Raw genomic sequence first — 20,530 nt, 5'->3', positions numbered from 1 at the left:
CGCACCTCAAGGATTCACAGAAAGCCCCAGCATCTATAGTCAAGCACTGAAAAGACAACTAGATTGTATTCAAATGCCAGTTAACACCGCTTTACTGCAATACGTCGATGATCTGCTGATCACCGCACGAAGTGAGCCCGAATGTGAACAAGCATCACTGACAGTTCTACATTTTCTGGCAGACAAGGGACACAAGGTGTCTCCTTCGAAGCTACAATTCTGTGTTCAGCAAGTTGTGTACTTGGGTCACTTGCTGTCCAAAGTGGGGAGACAGCTCACTCCCGATCGCATTCAGTTAATTGTAAATATGCCACAACCCCAGACACAAAAGGAAGTGCGGGCCTTCATAGGCCTCACCTCGTACTGCAGACAATGGATTCCTCAATATGCATTTCTAGCTAAACCACTCATTCAATTAACGACGCAGGAGGCAGCAACTTCGACTGCCCTCCCTTGGACTCAGGAACATACACAAGCCTTTGAGGAATTAAAGAAAGCATTATGCCAAGCACCAGTTTTAGCGACACCATGTTACAGCAAACCGTTTACACTTTTTGTTACAGAACGTGATGGTACAGCATTGTCTGTCCTCACTCAAGACCAAGCAGGTTCACATAAGCCTTGCGCTTATTTTTCTAGTACATTGGACTCAGTAGCCCAGGCACTCCCTGCGTGCTTAAAGTCAGTAGCAGCAACAGCGTTAGCAATAAGACAGAGCGATTCAATTGTCTTAGGACATCAGTTAACAGTACAAGTTCCACACTCTGTAGAGGTTCTTTTAAACAGAACTCAGACTCAACACTTGACTATAGCACGACTGACAGGTTATGAATTAACGCTATTCCAGCCACACATAGAGATCAGACGCTGCAGCATTCTGAACGCCGCAACACTGTTACCTACAATTATGACAGATCCAGCCCCGCATGATTGCATAGAGATCATTAATGCAGTAACAAAGCCCAGACGAGACTTAACAGATGTTCCATTGACAAATCCAGACCTGACACTTTATGTGGATGGTTCATGTATGAGAACAAGTACAGGAGAATTAGTGGCCGCATATGCCGTGACCACTGAAACCGAAGTTAAAGAAACACATCGTATCGACACATTGTCCGCTCAAGCGGCAGAGCTTATTGCTCTGACCCGAGCCTGTATTCTAGCCAAGAACAGAAATGTCAACATATACACTGATTCCCGTTATGCGTTCGGAGTTGTACACGACTTCGGCATGTTATGGCAAGAACGAGGTTTTCTGACCTCTCACGGTGCCAAGATCCAACATGGTCCCCTCATTCAAGCACTGTTAGAAGCAATACATCTGCCTTCAGGAATATCCGTCATGAAGTGTAAAGCACATACTAAAGTCACAGATTCTGTTTCCCAGGGTAACGATCTGGCAGACCAGACAGCAAAACATAAAGCATTGACTCACACTCAGACAACTGACATGACAAAGACAACAGGACCGACACATTGTATGACAGTCAGAGATCCCACACTAGATGTTATCGATATTCAGACACATGCTACCCCGGAAGAAATAAAGAAATGGATTGAACTAGGAGGAATCCAGACAGATCAAGGTTGGATGACGAAGGGAAAATCTACATGGTTTCTCCCTGATTCCATGGTTCAAGTCATGATTAATACAGCACATAGTCCAGCACATCTAGGAGAAAAAGCGATGCTAGACAGTTTACAAAATCTTTGGAACAATAAACACTTACGAGCAGCAGCAAAACAGAAAGTGCGTACTTGCATGATCTGTTGTCAGTTCAATCCAGGTAAAAGCGTCCCTGTAGAGCAAGGTGGATTTCATCCTCCCGATCACCCTTTTGAAGTCCTCCAGATGGATTATATCCAGATGGACCGTTGTCGAGGATTTAAATATGTTCTCGTAGTTGTTTGTGCTCTGTCCCGTTGGACCGAAGCATACCCAGTCCCAGATTACACTGCTCCGACCACTGCCAGGCAGTTGGTTCGTGAATTCTTCCCACGGTACGGCTTGCCTCGTGTCGTGTACTCAGATAACGGTCAGCCATTCTCATCCGAATTAATGAAAGAAGTTTCTTTATTGCTAGGATACCAGTGGAAATTCCATTGTGTCCGACATCCCGAAGCCGCAGGCCTTGTAGAAAGGCATAATCAAACATTAAAGACACGACTTGCTAAAATATGTAAAGAGAAAGGGGTCGACTGGATAGTCGCCCTGCCAGTGGCACTGTTCTATATGAGGATGGTTGCCCATTCGAGATCAGGACTATCCCCGTACGAAGTGGTCTTTGGGAGACCACCGAATATGTGGGGGACGCCCATTCCAAAGAGAATTACTGATGTTGATTGCAATATGTTGACAGATTACCTTGCCTCCTTGATGTCTGCACTCCAATCATGTCGTTCACAGGTTGCCGCAGCCTTCCCTGACAACACCGATGTAAAGCCACATGATGTCCGTCCAGGTGATCTAATACTGATAAGAAAGTTCGACCGGAAAAGTCCGTTGGAGCCCCGCTGGAAATCGCCGAAGACCGTTCTACTTACTACAAGGACAGCGGTGAAGGTTGAGGGCAGGAAGGGGTGGGTCCATATGAGCCATGTTAAACTGTGTAATGAACTGAAATCCGACCCAGGCTCATCCACCCCTTCCAAAGACTGTATCAAGCCCAGTGACTTTAAAATTTCCAAACGAGAAAAAACTCCCCAAGAAGAATACAGACTCAAGCTCCGATCTAGCAAGTCAGACAGTTTAATTGTTTAAGTCCTCCCCTAGGTGAATCGGTTAAATAGTTTCTGACATGTATCCCCTAGATCGAGATAGAGAGAGAGAGAGAGAATACAAGAAACGTACATACTGTAAATCACTACGTAGTCACTGTATAGTGACATTGTTAATAATGTTTTTTCTAAGTCTTCTGATAATAGTTGCAAGTATACTTCTCCCTATCTACTACCCTATTTTCAAGCGTGAACAATCTGCTTACAATGTCTCGGCTGAACACACCTTTAGCGAGTTACCTCCACATGAACTCTCCTACAGACTTGCGCTGCGCAACAACACGTTCATTAGTATGTTACACCATTCCCATCAAACTAACAATGCTACAGACTGCTGGATATGTGGCCGACTCCCTCCCTACCAGAATTACAAGGGAGCTCTGCCCCTCTTTCCGTACCCGTTCACTCACAATGGTTCCTGTGGTGCATGGTTTAAAATAATTAATTCCTTAGATCCTGATATTGCTGTTTTCGACGGGGGCTGGGTTTGGGGAAACTTGAACTTGGTCCTACTCGACGTCTGTTACCCTGATAAGGAGGGACTCCCCACTAGAATAGGAACTGATCTAGAAAATGAAGTGTATGGATTAGGTAATTATACAATTAGCCTTATGATTCTTACTGTTGAATCCGAAGCCGCACCTGTTATACCCACTATGTCAGTATTACCCGTCACGGGTGAATTATGTGTCAGGAAGAAAGGTTCAGTACACTTAGGTCATAGTAAATGCACTACTGTGGTCGAATTCAGTGATCATGGAAAATCGTCCTTTAAAGCTATCAGTCATTCCTATTTTGTTTGTGGTCATACCGCATACATACGCCTACCTCCAGATTGGGATGGTACCTGTTACATTGCATTCCTTCTGCCACCTGTTTTCCTAGCTCCTCCTGATTACCACAGAAATACAAATCTAGTAAAGAATAGACCCAGAAGAGATATCCCACTTGTCGACTACACAGAAACGGCATGGGAACAGTACACCGATTTTAATAAAGGATTCTTTTTCTTTTTAGGACCTGTTCAAAATAGTAAATTAATACGCAGATTAACTAGAACACTTGAAGCAGTAGTGAATGAAACTGCCTCCGCCCTAGGTAACTTAACAGAAGAGCAGTCCGCCATGCGGGTTGTTGTCCTTCAGAATCGTCTTGTTATTGACGTCATCTTGGCAGATAGAGGTGGAGCCTGTAAGGTCATCGGGTCAAGTTGCTGTGTTTTCATTCCACAAAACGCACCATCTGTATATCAAGCTATTACACGTCTCCATAAAATTGCAAATCAGATACATCAGAATCCAGGCACCGGGACTTGGTCCGGTTGGTTCTGGACAACGTTAACTGCTTGGGGATGGAAGATCCTATCCTTCCTAGGCATTGGCCTATTCCTAGTATTCAGTTGCTGCCTGTGCCTGCAGTGCGGGCCAGCGATTTGTGGACTGTGTGCCACCTCTTGTATTGAACATTCCAGTTTCCTTTCAAAACGCAAAAGACAGAAAGAAGAGCAAATGATGTTACAAGAACAAACTGATCGATTCATGAGGATCGATATATCATGAAGGGTCCGTAGGGAACAAGGAGGGAATGAGGAAATATAAATTTTATGGTCAAGTTGTGTTCCCTAGCGCGTACCCCACCGACTCCATGTACCAGCTTAAAGTGCATGTAACTTCCCTCCTGTGCCAGCTATGAAGACGCAAATACATTTGCGTCCAACGTTAACTTGTCCTCTTTCAGATCCACCCTGAATGGATTAAATAGCCCGTTCCTAAGTATGCTATGCCAACGTCTTTTTGTAGTGTACCTTACATGTTTTTCAGCTCTGGCAAGGTAGGCCCTGAATTTCTGCCATCGAGCCTCTTTTTCTGGCTTCTGACTCTGAAAACTTCAGCCCAGGATGTCTCTGTACCCGTGAACTCTGACTTACTTCCAGCGCGGCCCACCGCGCTCAGCTCAGCCTGCTGCCTGCCAAGACTGACTATAACGCCTTCTGATTACGTACTAGTAACAGGTGCATACTGTTATCTTGTCTTCTCTCAGCTGTTACGCCTACTATACTGTTTTCTATGACATGAATTAAGTATATAAGCTATGTACTGTCAATAAAATGTAGCGCTCTATCCCTTCTTCCACCCCTGCGGTGGGAAGAACATGATATTATGGTCCTGACCATTCCTTTTTGAGGAAGGCGTGGACTAGGCGTGAACTGGAGGTGTGTGCTAGAAGCGTCACAGATAGGTGTCACAAGGGGGTGGCAATTTCAGCTTAGAGGGAAATCGTTTTTCGAATACTCAATAACGCAAGGATATAAAGATTTTTTTACCTCGACCTCCTCCCTCTAAGAGGCGCCGGACGGTGCACATAGAGAACTAAAACCTTTGAGGTACCGCCCCCTGTCCAGTGATCAGTTCTCCGGAGCCTGATAACCACAGACAATTCACAAAGCCCTGATGAGGGTTCGATTACGTTCTGCTCGAACCTGAAACGCGTCGGCACTGCGCAAGAGCATAGTAATACATTAAATGTATCCATGCCAATGAACATTGTACAAGCTCTTGCCCCCCCTTTTGTTTCACTTCGCTTTGGTGGTTACAAATTAGGCATTTATATGGAACTATGAATCATCAAATGTGCTAATATTTTTGCTCTGTGTTCTCATGTTTTTCATTGATTATTGTTGTTCACCACTGTCAATAACTGTATGTATTTGTGTAATTACTGTGTTGATTGTTTGGGTTTATCCCTCTTTTTCTGCTTTCCAAAATATTTTGTTGAAAAATCCTTAAATAACATGAGTTGTTGGTATAAATAAATGTACCTTTACATGTGTCATCCAGTTACACGTGCTTCTTTGAATAAGTTGTTCATTTCTTGAGGTGTGGGCACTCTCTATTTTTCCTTCATTAACTCACAGTGAGGCATGGTTGAACAAGTGGAGTCTTCTCTACTCCCTACTAAATAAACTTTTGGTCACATAACTTGCAGCTGATGTGAACTGTCACCTGCAGACTAGCAGCTTGGATAGATCGAACTTCTTATCCCTAAAAGCCCACATATCACTTTTTATAATGCTAGTTTCTTGAATTCACTGCACAGATTTACACATGAACAAGAAAAGGCACTTTCTTGAGTAACGTTCTAATTTCATGCCAAGTTTGGTTTAATTCTGCTCAGGTTTTGTTTCTGTAGCGGAGAGCGGCACTTAAAATTGGAAATGTAACTTTTTTGGTGGCCTTCTCTTCATTTCCACTCCCCCACTTAAGAAAGCTGAATGAAACGTGCAACTCTGATCTCAAATCAGCGAAATATTTTTTTACGTTTCATGCAGCTTCATCTCTGACCTTATCTACATAGTCACTATCACTGACTGTGTAATATATGTTTATATTTCTGGACACAATGCATCCATTTCTTAGTCCACACTGATCAGAGGAGTTTCTCTTCAAGGGGATCCTCATCAAAGTCATAAGCACATGAATATTCCCTCCCATGCGCGGGGACCCCGGAAACATATAAAAACATATATGTGGAAACATATACGTAGCTCTAAAAACATATACATATATATATGTATATCACAATAAACACAATGCAGCCCTCCATACAGTAAAGGCTGAGCAATGTAAGAATTTATTTTGCATAAATATATAACATTCCAATAAAACAGGGAGAAAGAAAACACATTTGAAAACTGCGTTAATGCATCATAGAAGTCCTACTCCTGCAAAGAGGAATGAAAAACATTGCCAGCCCATAGGCTGTATTGTAGAAACATTAGTGTAGAAAGTTGAAAAGCTAACCCACAGAAACACATAGAATAAAACTGGCACCGTGCCTTTAAGGCAGCCATGACCCCTGGCTTCCCATCATGCCTCAGGGTGTTGTAAATTGGCAGCGATTGGGTTAGCGTTAGCAGAAGCCATCTTGTATTTAGAGGCTATCTTGTCAATTTTGTGGAATCCATTTAGTATTTCTGGCAGCGATTTTGTTTGCCTCCCTCAGTGTTGACTGTTCTTGTAATCTGCCTAGAAACAAACTATACTTAGCATCTTCCACCTTTGCACATGCTCAGTTGAGTTTGCAGCTGTCCTTGCAGCTGTTAGTAGTATGTAACTGTCAGGAAGTGTTTATTAGCATTGGCAAGCTGTTAACTCCTCCTACTGGTCGACTGTGCATTTCTATATGACCTTATATGTACATAAAACCTTCTTCTGTAATTGTACCGCCTTCTTTTGAGCCCCTGTGTGGGTCTAAAATGACCATGCTCCTTCTGTTCGGTGTGCTACTTCATACATTACCGAAGGGTGCTGTGTGAATGTAGTTCCACCTCATGAGGTTTAATAAACTTTGTACTTTCTATTCCAGTTTCTGTGCCAACTTCTATTCTATGGTCTGAGCACTCTGTGTAGAAAAGGGCGAATCCCTAGCACTGGTAGGCCTTGCTGAGACCCACTAATACAAATTGGCGCCCGACGTCTGGCTCATTGGCGACTCCGATGCCCGAAGGACTGGTTCAAACGAAGGATTGGAATCTCGCTTTGGACGCGATCGCTGCCTGAGGAGACTAGAGTCTTGGCAACCACAGCGTTTTCCTTTCTTTCTGATCTGACCATCCATGTGGTGCCGGTCCTCGACTGAGATCTCTTCTGTTGATTCGCCGTGCAGTGGCCATTGGGTCAATTTTGAGAACTTGGCAGTTGGAACCTGGACACCATTTGATTGGTAAGAGTCGTTATGCGGCACTTTCTGTTGGTTTTGATGCCTGGGATTGGTAAGGTAGTTTAGTAACACTTACTGTGGCTTAGATTTGCGTTGGCCAGCTTTTGATTAGTATGTATGTATATATAAATTGCAATTTCTATAGGCAGGAAATTAGTAGATTTTTCTCTGTCTGAATTAGTTTGAACGGTGCACCGTACGAAAAGCACCTTAAGCGCTACTTTGATTATAATACTGCATATTTTGCACTATTTTTGGCATGCCTGTTTTTAGCACACTTCGTAGGATGTGTTGCTTTTGTAGAGGTACCAGTTTGAGACTCGATGAAGCACCCCCCCCCCCCCCCCCCCTAGCCCCCCCCGGAGGGGACGCCTAATAGGGACATGTATATTAAGTATGGTATTTCTTCTATAATGTACAGCTCGTTATGGAATAAGGATCCTGAGTTGCGTTGGCCTATGCATGGGTCATTTGATTTGCGAAAGATTAAGCATGCGGAACAATGTATGTTTAAGTGAAAGACTAGGCAAGATATGTTTGACCGTGTGCGTATGTGGGAGAAAAGTGCGTGAACGAATGAAGCGTGAGCAAGCCTTGCTTGAAAAAGAACAGCGAAAGAACATTTATGCGAAAGCATTAGAGATAAAACACAAGGAAACGAAAGAACTAAGAGAGAGAGAGAGGATAGGGAGCGCCACTTACAGGTAACTGGCCTATACGCTGTTCGCCAGCCCCTTTATCCTATCCTTAATAAACCGCAAGATGATTTCTTGTTATTAGATTGTTCTCCACCTCCGTATATTTTCCCTTCTGCTCCTCATAAGTCCAATGAGGAATCTTCTACAGATCAGGACAAAGCACGAAGGACTGGTCGAAACTAAGGATTGGAATCTCGCTTTGGGCGCGATCGCTGCCTGAGGAGACCAGAGTCTTGGCAACCACGGCGTTTTTCCTTTCTTTCTGATCTGACCATCCATTGTTGCGTGCTTATCTAGGATCCTGATCGATACTGTGACCTTATGCCCCTATTCGGCTATAAATCCATTTATTCCCTATATTGGCATAAACCGTTCAAGTACAATATTCAGAAAGTCATCTCTGGCCTCACATGAACAGAGCCACATTCCAGAATAGTTTTCTCTGCCACTTCCTTTGCAACCAATTAGTGCAATGACAGAGCAGAAGTCACTATCTGAGATTCCTAGATTAACACTCCGAGTTCTTCAACAAGATAAAAACTCAGCAAACCTGGAAATCCCCGCTTGCTGTGTTTTGATTAGTAATAGAACTCTAATGAGCAACTGATAGCGATCACTTCCTAAGTGACATCTTTATTGACGTCTTATGTCCAGCAAACTTACGTCAAACATGGCACCTTTCAGGTATAAATATTACCAACGTTGCCTTAAGCAAACGCTGCTGTCTCGTTGCTGTTGGTGAAGCTGATGCTGCCAGCTATCTCGCTGCTGCTGAAGAAGCTGTCATGCTGATGATACCATAGCTGCTATCACTACTGCTATCGCTGCTAACTGGCGAACGATGGTGTGGTGAACTTAGGAGCTGAACAGCCGTCCCTCTGCAAGAGCCCAGCAGATGCAAGCTGCCCGCGGAAGCTGTCCCCCCTCCTTCTCCTCCTCGACGTGCTGAAGAAGAGACGCTGCCTTTCTCCTGCTGAGAAATCCAGCTCCAGCGTTTCTGGTCTACCCTTGCGGGTGACTGGGATACCGAGTTTCCCTGAAGGAGATACCAGACCTCCATCATTCTATTCAGAGGTATGGTGTTGACTAAACCCTTAGTGAGAATTCTTGAAGCAAACCTTGGCAAAACCAACTTAAACTAAAGCTACTTACTTACTCCCCTTCCAAGTATTAGGCTTAGGTCAGGTACACTGGGGTAGGCGTAGTTAGAAGCACCAGTTGAGTATTTTAGCCTAATGTATATATGAATGTATATATGTTTTATTACTTTTAAACCATTGTATGGCTAAGAAACCATATCAATGCTTTTACAGTATTATTTCGCAATACTTATCTTACTGTACGTACTTTTTATAATAACAAGTCTTGCAATTGTGGCAATTCATTTCTCTTGTATGAGAAGAAAGACTGTTCAATAAATGTTAACCCTTTATTGACAAACGCCCGTCTCTCTATTCTCTACATATTGTGAAAGTAAACTGCACCAACCTGACTGAGTAAAATAACTGTCTATTGTTTCACACGACCCTAGAGGTTGACTCTTGATCTGAGGAGCAAAGTTGTCATGTTGCACGGTTGTTGGAAAACTGAATCCCTTCTTGTCTGTGCCAGGGAAGCGGATCACTTCCTATTTCAGTCAAGAAAGTTTCCAGTGACCTCTGAGCTAGTTGGTAACAAACCCAATTAAGTTTAGCATAGTCAGTAGAGGCCTGGAAGATCCGCACTTCTACGTCGATACTACTGTTTATGTTATTCCAATGCGCAGGGCCTATTGGGAAAATAGGAACTACACTACATGGCGCCCAACGTTTGGTAAGGCGATAAACTAACGCAAGACGTTAGAGTAACTCAGTTGTGCATATTTCACACAGACCCCTTTCTCCCGTAAATACTCCAATAGACGTCTGGAGTGGGTGAAAGGTTAAAATCCGCCCGACCTTAGTAGGAAGAGATTCCTATGTAAAGCTCTGGTTTATTCAACGTTGAAGGATACAGTGTTCCAAAATATTGTGCACCTAATCTTTGTCTCCTTGGAGACCTACTCTGCAAACCTTGTATTTATACAATGCCAGGAGAAAACGGAACCACTGGGGCCGCAGCAGATGCGACTCAGCAGGGTCCCGACGACACGGTACCGGGTGCAATAATCATCCCGGCACATTTAAGAAAATCTATAACGTTAAAACTTATAGAAAACGGACTGACACCACAAGGTGGTACAGTAATTTTCGTGATAGAGGCTCACGAATATCGGCAGACAGAGGTATTCTATTCATGGATAAACTTTCCAGCGGCAAACGCTAGAACAAAAGAGTTTCACTATCACAAAATAGAGAAACCTCCGGAAGAGTACGCTCCTTTCGAGGAGACTGAAATCCCACTAAAATTCCAAGAGCACCTGCTCTGGTTTAATGGCGCCCTAAAACATAATGATCACATAACCAGGCTCGGTCCACTAGGTAGACCAGGAGCAACGTGGCCGGTTCTAGCCAGCTACACACCACATCCGGACATTGCAAAAATGTCTAGAGAAGAGCTGTTAGTACAGCTAAAAACACTTATAAAAATACATAGGCAATTAGTCCAATATGTAATGGGGACTGCAACAGTCCAACCAGCTGTTAATGTACCACAGCTGACCCCTCATCAGGGGAACACTAATAAAATTACACCACAGAACATACAGTCATGTCTTGGTAAAACACCCGTAAAACGGGAACAAATTACTTTCTGGTTAGCACAGAAAATCACTCAAATAGAGGCAGTATTTCCTGATACTACCCCTATAGAGAAACACAGAATCTTGACCATCTGCCTTCCTATGGGAATCGCACCACAAGTGGAGGACTGCGACACTTGGGGTACAGTCTTTGCTTCCATTTACACAAAAACACATGGTGTTCCGTCTATGGCGGTAATACCAGAAGTGCTAAAACAGATTCAGAATGAATACGGTCCAGAGCCCGCTTTAACTCTTGGTATGAAATTACTGAAAGACTTCAAACAGGTCTCGGCTATATTATTAGCCAACATAAAGGGAGAAGCAGCATCTGTGGCGATCCGCCAGAAGTTGAAGGAAACAGATCTAACAGATCAGCCAATTGAGCTTGCCAGAATCATAGAGAAATGCTATGAAGAATTAGGTAGAGACAGCTTGGGTGGAAAACCAGTAAAGCCCCAACTGCTCGAAAATCCTGAAAAATTATTTATTAAAAATAATTTAAACACTCCTAAAAAGAGCTGGGATGGAAATAAACAATCCACTCCCAAGGAAAAAGTTTTCCAGTCCAGAGGAAGGTCTCCTCGACGGAGGGAAAGAACTCCGACTCGAGAACACCAGTCTCCCCAGAGGGAGCCCTCTGAGAAAAGATATAACCTTAGAAATAGGGATAATTTGAAAAAACCTGATAGATATCAAAGTATTGATACACGTCCCTCTCGATCTTTTTCGCAGAAATCGGAAAGAAGAGGACGGTCAGACCCAGGAGAGCACACCAAGTCCAAAGACAAGGAACCTGCTCAGAGTAAAAAATCTCAATTTCAAAAAAAGAAGGTAGCCAGTATTAGAGTAATCAACCATGCCGAGAATACTGAGGACACAGTTGAAAAACGGGGAGTGGGCATTGACAATGTTGGACAGTGCAGCAGAAATCAGTATAGCGCGCAAGATCTTGATGAGTCGTCTGGAGACAGTGGACACGAATGAATACATTCAGGTTGAAACTGCCGACACCAGACTTAGCGAGCCCCATAAGATATACGAAATAACATTGCGTATAGAGGGTGATAAGACTAGGAAAATAAAGGGTCTATTTTGGGATAAACTCTCAAAAGGCTATGATATTCTGTTAGCTGAAAAAGATTGGCCCCCAGAGTTTGTCAGGGAGTGCCCTCGTGGCGAAGAAATGATTATGCCTGCCTTCTCGAATCACATTCCGATTCACAAAAAATATACTTATGCAAGGAAATGGGCAGTAGCCCAGGCACCGGCATTATATAAAAATCATGTAGGATGGGATGAGGACTCAACTCCTCACAAAATCCAATTAAGAAGTGAACCAACTGCCCAACGGCAGTATCCCATTAAGCAAGAAGCAAAAAAACAAGTCAGGGAGATTTTAGATCAACTTGAATACCAGGGGGTGATTGAAACATGCACCTCTCAAATGAACAATCCTTTGTTTCCTGTCTCCAAGCCAGACAATTCATATCGTCTAGTTTTGGACTACAGACACCTTAATGCATGTTGCAAAACTTTTGCAGTACAAAACTCGCATAGTGCAGCCCTAATGAATAACATAGTTAGGAAAAAATATAAAACGACATTAGACATATCTAATGGTTTCTTTTGTCAAAACATTGCACCAGAAAGCAGATACTTGACCGCTTTCTCAGCATTTGGGTCACAGAAAAAATTCTGTCGACTCCCACAGGGGTTCAAGAACAGCCCAGGACTATTCTCAGCTAGAGTAACAGAGTTACTACAAATATATGATGATGAGGCATTATCTTACGTAGATGATATCTATCTCACAGACGACGACTTGGATACTCACTTGAAAAGAGTGAACACCATTATACTTGGGTTCGCAGCAGAGAGTTACAAATTCAACTTTAAAAAGTCTCGAATTGCCCATCTGACAGTACTATTCTTAGGGTACGAATTATCAAGTGAAGGTAAAAGCCTAGCGGACAACTTCTTAGAGAAGTGCGCTGTACTCCAAGCTCCAAAAACGCTGAAGAATTTACAATCCATACTAGGTTTTCTGAATTTCGGAAGAACTTACATTTTAAATTACGCAGAGAGGGTTAAACCTCTTTACGAACTAATTAAACCTGATTTTAAACAAATCAATTGGACTCAAAAACACACAGAAATTTTGAGATCACTGCAAACAGACATGTTAGCTAAAACACAATTAGATACACGTGACAACACACGCAATCTTGTAATCCGAGTCATCCCAGGAAGATGCGGATTCACGTACCTGACCTCTAATGAGGGAGAAAAGGTACCAATTTCAATTAAATCTCACTTGTACACACAAGCAGAAAAAGCATTCAGTCTCACAGAAAGAACTGTGAAAGCAGTGCAAATCGCATTAGCAAATGAACGAGAATTAGCATATGGTAAAAGGATTAATATCCTCACAGCGGAATCCGCCTTCGAGGCGCTATTCAGCCCAATAAACCTGCCTACAGTGTCACTGGATCCGAAATGGATACAGTGTGTAGATTCTCTAGGATAGGAAGATGTGAAATACTATTTCGCCCCGCAATTCGAAGAACTGAATGATTTAGAATATGAAGAAGAATATCCTCTGCCAATCGAACTTCTGCCTCTCCCACAGTACGCCTGTATAATTTATACAGATAGATTTGTACAGCATTTCAACGTAGAGAGCAAATCCTACGATGCAGCATGTGCGATTATTAAAGGTCGCTGGCTGTGCGGTAAATTCAGACCGAAAGTAACAAAAACTGAATCATTGAGAAACTGTTCGGCTCGGAGAGCTGAAATCAGATGTTTAAAGATGGCGCTTGAAAATGCAGAACGTGAATTCCCGACACTTATCGTGTGCGATTCTCATTTATGCGTCAACTCTTACAATAATAAACTGCAGAGCTGGATTGAAAACGATTACAAAGATGACACAGGTGCCACAATAAAGCATAAATTGCTCTGGAAACAGGTAGCTCTTTTACAGAAAGAACTAAAAAAGACTCACGTGATGCACAGAGTCTTCAACGTGATGGCGTTCACGTTGCAGGGAAGTCATTGGCTAATACAGCCACAGCGGAAGCAACTAAACCGGCTTCCGTAGCCACAAAAAAGCGTACAGAAAAATACATAGACGGGGAAACCATGCTGGCAGTAAAAACGACCGTAAAAGGCGACTGTGCAGCACTACCCGTGAACTACCCACTCAATTATGCGTACATAATAGATGCAAACTCCGTTCCTTTTGCTCGAATCCCTGGAGTGGGGGATAGAGTGATTCCAAACAGGAGCAGGAGGGGCTTCCTCTTACTGGAAGCACACATGGGGTTGGGTCTGAGACACCAAACAATTAAAGACTCTCTGAAAGAATTACAATCAGAGTACTGGTGGCCTGGAATGAGCATAGATATTCAATGTTTTGCTCAAGATTGTGAAGACTGCAACAGAGATCGCAGTAATGAACAGGCCAGTGTAGTTTCAGGAACCCTGATAGACAGCACAAGGCGGTCTATCTGCGCAATCAAAGAAGAGAAGCGCGTCCCATTGTACATCCTTAAGGCTAAACACACTTAAAAAATGTGGCCTCCAGCGTTCAGCTGACGCTAGAACGGTTATAAAAGATCTGCGAGTCTTTATCGGCACATACGCAATTACCACGTTCCATTCTGACCAGGGTCCTGCTTTTAGCTCTCGAGCTTATAGGGAGGCCATGGCCAGCATGGGAATTGGGTTGCGGTATTCTTGTCCGTCGCACCCCAAAGGGAATAGTGTGGTTGAAAGAAAAAACCGGGACATAAAGCGATCTATAACGGCGAAGGTATTAGGTTCAGGCGCTGGGTGGGTCAAACATCTAATAAGTGTCCAGTCCAGTCTTAACAATTTGCCAAGAAAATCTCTAAAAGGTTTCAGCCCATACGAACTATTGTTCGGAATTAGAATGAAAATTCGGGACCTCGATAGTCAGGTATCAGTGGTACAAGAAAAAACAACAGACTTTGACATCAAAGATCGTTTGGCTGTTTTACAGGAACTGAATGAAACAAGAAAATCCTTAAGCAACATAAAGTTAAAGCAACAGCCATCTACCACTGACGAGGCACCACAAGCAACAGCCCAGCACGGCCTGTCTGGATTCCAAAGATTGGGGATCTAGTCAGAGAAAAAATCGCGGTGAAGAAGGAATTTGGGCCTTCTTACAGAAAAGCAGTACCTGTCTTGGCAGTCACCGGAACAAGATCAGTAGTACTACCGCCCCTTGCTGGTAAAAAGGAGAACAGAGTCGTGTCTATCGACCTGGTAAAACCACAACCATGTGGCCTATAATCAACAGTAGGCCCAGTGGACTCCTAAGAAACAACAGAATACCCAAACTTGCAACAATCCAAGAGGTTCAAACTGAAAGACTAATCACATTCGATCAGCCTGCAGTACACAGAGAAGGACTATGCAATAATGCCATGGAACTCGTGCCTCTTGAGACACAGATTGAAACAGTTCGTCAAGAAACACCAGTCTACAATAATGTGGCATCAGAAAATGCTACCGAGAGACCGATTGAAAGAACAATCCCAACAATTGACAGAACTGCCTCTGGTTATTTCATCAACTTCGACAACTTCTATGAAGATCAAAACGACCCCGAAGTGATGCCAGAAACAAAAAAGTATTCTAAAGCAAATACAACAGGACTCCTTCAACAAATCAAAGAATTATATCTGGATTCACCGTTGATTGAGCATTGGATTATTTCAGGGGTATTCATACTCCTACTATGCCTAATTTTAGTTTTAATTTTAGGAAAGTTTATTACAATTGAATGGACACAGCAAGTCAGAACATCAACCTAGTCCTGAAACCACACAGATCATCCCACGTGAAGAAAAGAGAACTGTCAACAGTAAATGTCACAGCAATTCCAATACCTGGTGGGGTAGTATGGGAGAAAACGGACTATGAGATCTATGGTCCGGTCGAGATCCTGAAGTATCCTCATCACCTGAAGGTTTCCTTAAGTGACTTTGTAAAACCTAGTACATTCTCTGATGATTGGGACTTTAACAGTATTAATGACATGATGTCTGATTTAGTAATGTCAGCTAGATTCACAGAACATGATTATTTACAAGGTTCATCTAGTTATGAGCAATTATTCTGCTACACACATTATGGTGATCATTACTTGCATAAATATGCACAGCCTAGAAATGTTTTTATCTATAATCAATGGGAACATTGTGCTACACCACCTAAAAGCAGTTCTAAAGCATTTTTTGAGAAATTCAAATACTTCTCAGGGTTTAACACTAGTGATGCAGAAACGTTTTATTACAAACTGTTAGATAAAACAGGAATGAAAACAATGCTGACAAATTCTAAATTGATATATTCAGAAGCATTTTATGAAAAAATTATGACATCTGGTTTTGATTATTGGAAAAATAACAACATTGAAACGAAAACTATTTGGGGTACAAAAGATTGGCAGGTACAAGGCCTTGAAGCACTATTCAGAACCTGCATGATACCAGAACAAATGATGTTTTTAAATGACATAATTCACCAAACATCCTGTCTTGGCCTAGCTAAGATCAAAGACCTTAAAACACTGTCTATTCCAAAGCCAATACCTGAAAATACAACTACAGATATTGAGTTAGACGTTTCACATATTTTACATTTTAACAGAACACATCCTAATTGGAAAAAGTGGTTAATCTGGCCTACAGACACAAACAACTGTCAAGATAGATTCCTGAACAAAACACAGGGGTTAAAAATGACCAGACAAGACCCTAGATACTCCCAGAGACAACATCCAGGGATAGTAACAACATACAGTGTAGGGAAACTCTGCCTCGAATGGCTAGGAACATCCACACTGGCTAAAATTAAGCAACACTTATCTTTACTAAAAGATGGTGCTGATTTGCGAGATTTCATTCTTGGACCACGCAAACAGCGTCAAAAGCGTTTCATAGCGACCAGTATCTATGCTGCGTACAACGAGGCTTGGAAAGTCACACAAATTGAAACAGCAGAAAAAATACGAAACATTGATCGTATTAATTTGGAAAAATCACTTTCTGTAGTGGACAATGGGTTAATGACTCTGTCCTCCAGAATATATTCGTTGGACAATATTGTATCTTCTGCCTTTGACATAATAGACAGAGACTTGCTAATGTTACAACATGGCCAATCTCAATTACGTTCTATTGTACAATTGGGCTGGACGCTGCAAAATCTTCGTTCAGGCTATGTGCCTTGGCGTTTAATCAACACAACGTCATTATTTTCCATCTTTAACCTTACTGATAAACAAATCAGTTTGGCACAGAAAGGAGCAGACTATACAATCCTGAGCATCGAAAAACTTGAGAGATTACCATTGACAATGTCAGAGAGTCCTGTCATTGAATGGATAATACACGGAATTATCACTATTCCGATAACAACTTTCCGATTTAAAAAGTGCCTTGAATACATACCTACTGGCCAGTATGAACGATTGGGTAAAGGATATGTAAAATCAGAATGGAAATTACCATACACACATTCGTGCTATAGTGACAGCGACAAAAATGTATTTCTTAGTGGTGAAAACTGTAAACGTTCACTAAGCGGTATACTTTTGTGCCAGGGTATTAATTTACATGGAGCCTGTGAAGGTAATTCTAACAACCTTTCGTGCCACCAGCTAGTCACACCTGCAACTCAGATAGAGCCCTTCTTTATGCAACTTGCAAACGGGAGTTACATTCTTAGAACGGATCACAGATGTTGTGGCCTTGTTCCAGGGAAAAGTTATCTAGTAAGCGTAACATCCATGGTCAAATATTGTATGCAGGCATTGTTTCCGAGCGGGCCTGCAGACACAGAGACTCCCATCTGGCCTCGTCTGAAACTCTATTCTATACGAATTGATACTTTAAGCAAAATGAAGTCTGTGCTTTTGCAGACAACAGTGCCCATAACGTCATCAAAAGAGACGTATGATCTCCTAGTTGCAAGGACAGCTACGGAGGTTCATGACCTTTTATCAACAAATTGCCCCGTGCATTTCGTAGAAATGTTGAGCTAACTCCTTAACATGTCTAGTGCCACAGGCATCCCAGGCATATTTAAGACGATTTTTACGGGACTGCTAACACCATTTCAAGCAATTCTGGGAATCGTTCCTAATTTTGTCCACTCTGTTTTTGGCGGCATACCCCTATTTTTGGGACTTGTAGCAGGCATTTTATTTTTGACCGTCCTGCTTCGTTATGACAAGCCAAAGCTCAGACATAGCTCCTATGGGAATGGAAGAGACAATCCTAGCAATGCGCTACCGGGACAGAATAACTAAAGTCCTTGGATTGGCCAGGCTGAGAGATCTAAACATGACCTGGTTCCTTTCATTCAGACCTATATGGCAGAACTGTATCTTACCAGTATTACGATGTATGCTATGCGGAGATGAGTGCGTGTTGGACATCTGTCTTTCACTTCCATCAGCAGTACCAATGGACGTCGATACTTTGCTCAGTCCGATAACGGCTCACGCATTGTGTTGTCCCCAGCGGCTACCAATCCTGATGACGGCATTCGTTGAGACTCCTGTGCTACGACTAGGTGGTAACAGTGGAGCGAGTGACAAAAGCAACATCATCCAGGTACGACCATCTGTGAGCATTGCTGATCCTGACTATGATGACAGCAATCATTCTCACACCTGCCAAGTCACAGCACTATCGAATTTGGTTGAACTGTCACCTGATTTTGTAGACCAATTCTTTGAGAGCCTGTCTGACAGCGTTCCCATGAACTCTGAATTCGGCCTTCAGTTTTGAACAACAAAAACTGCTAAAAACGTTGGAACTCTATTTCCCCGTTCAAGCAATAATTCTTTTGAATTGAACACTTTTTAATATTCACCTTTTTTTTGGCACGAAAAACTCTTTGCTTAAGGTAAAAACTATTCTTAGAGAACAGAAGCTTCAACTTCTATTTCTAAACACATCTAGAGACATAATAACTTTACACCAGCCTCTAGCACATTTATTGCAATGCATTTATATGTGATGATTTATCTCGCCCTTCTTCTGTTTCAGAGATATTTCATGTGTAATTCCTTTTGCATAATCGTTCATTGATTTCATATGCTATAATTTTTGAATGATTTCTATGCTTCAGAAACGTACAGTACCTATAATTTTCACGTATTACAATATACGCCTATTTCAAATGCATATATGTATTTTGGGGTGGGCAATGGTACACATGCATCTTATTGCTCTAGTTTTAGTAATTTGATGGACATGAATGCGTGGAGTGGGTGTTGCGTGCTTATCTAGGATCCTGATCGATACTGTGACCTTATGCCCCTATTCGGCTATAAATCCATTTATTCCCTATATTGGCATAAACCGTTCAAGTACAATATTCAGAAAGTCATCTCTGGCCTCACACGAACAGAGCCACATTCCAGAATAGTTTTCTCTGCCACTTCCTTTGCAACCAATTAGTGCAATGACAGAGCAGAAGTCACTATCTGAGATTCCTAGATTAACACTCCGAGTTCTTCAACAAGATAAAAACTCAGCAAACCTGGAAATCCCTGCTTGCTGTGTTTTGATTAGTAATAGAACTCTAATGAGCAACTGATAGCGATCACTTCCTAAGTGACATCTTTATTGACGTCTTATGTCCAGCAAACATACGTCAAACATGGCACCTTTCAGGTATAAATATTACCAACGTTGCCTTAAGCAAACGCTGCTGTCTCGTTGCTGTTGGTGAAGCTGATGCTGCCAGCTATCTCGCTGCTGCTGAAGAAGCTGTCATGCTGATGATACCATAGCTGCTATCGCTACTGCTATCGCTGCTAACTGGCGAACAATGGTGTGGTGAACTTAGGAGCTGAACAGCCGTCCCTCTGCAAGAGCCCAGCAGATGCAAGCTGCCCGCGGACGCTGTCCCCCCTCCTTCTCCTCCTCGATGCGCTGAAGAAGAGACGCTGCCTTTCTCCTGCTGAGAAATCCAGCTCCAGCGTTTCTGGTCTACCCTTGCGGGTGACTGGGATACCGAGTTTCCCTGAAGGAGATACCAGACCTCCATCATTCTATTCAGAGGTATGGTGTTGACTAAACCCTTAGTGAGAATTCTTGAAGCAAACCTTGGCAAAACCAACTTAAACTAAAGCTACTTACTTACTCCCCTTCCAAGTATTAGGCTTAGGTCAGGTACACTGGGGTAGGCGTAGTTAGAAGCACCAGTTGAGTATTTTAGCCTAATGTATATATGAATGTATATATGTTTTATTACTTTTAAACCATTGTATGGCTAAGAAACCATATCAATGCTTTTACAGTATTTTTTCGCAATACTTATCTTACTGTACGTACTTTTTATAATAACAAGTCTTGCAATTGTGGCAATTCATTTCTCTTGTATGAGAAGAAAGACTGTTCAATAAATGTTAACCCTTTATTGACAAACGCCCGTCTCTCTATTCTCTACATATTGTGAAAGTAAACTGCACCAACCTGACTGAGTAAAATAACTGTCTATTGTTTCACACGACCCTATAGGTTGACTCTTGATCTGAGGAGCAAAGTTGTCATGTTGC

Source organism: Lissotriton vulgaris, chromosome 4_1, assembly GCF_964263255.1.
Source record: "Lissotriton vulgaris chromosome 4_1, aLisVul1.2, whole genome shotgun sequence".
Lineage (NCBI taxonomy): Eukaryota > Metazoa > Chordata > Amphibia > Caudata > Salamandridae > Lissotriton > Lissotriton vulgaris.
Note: the sequence above shows the minus strand (reverse complement) of the source record.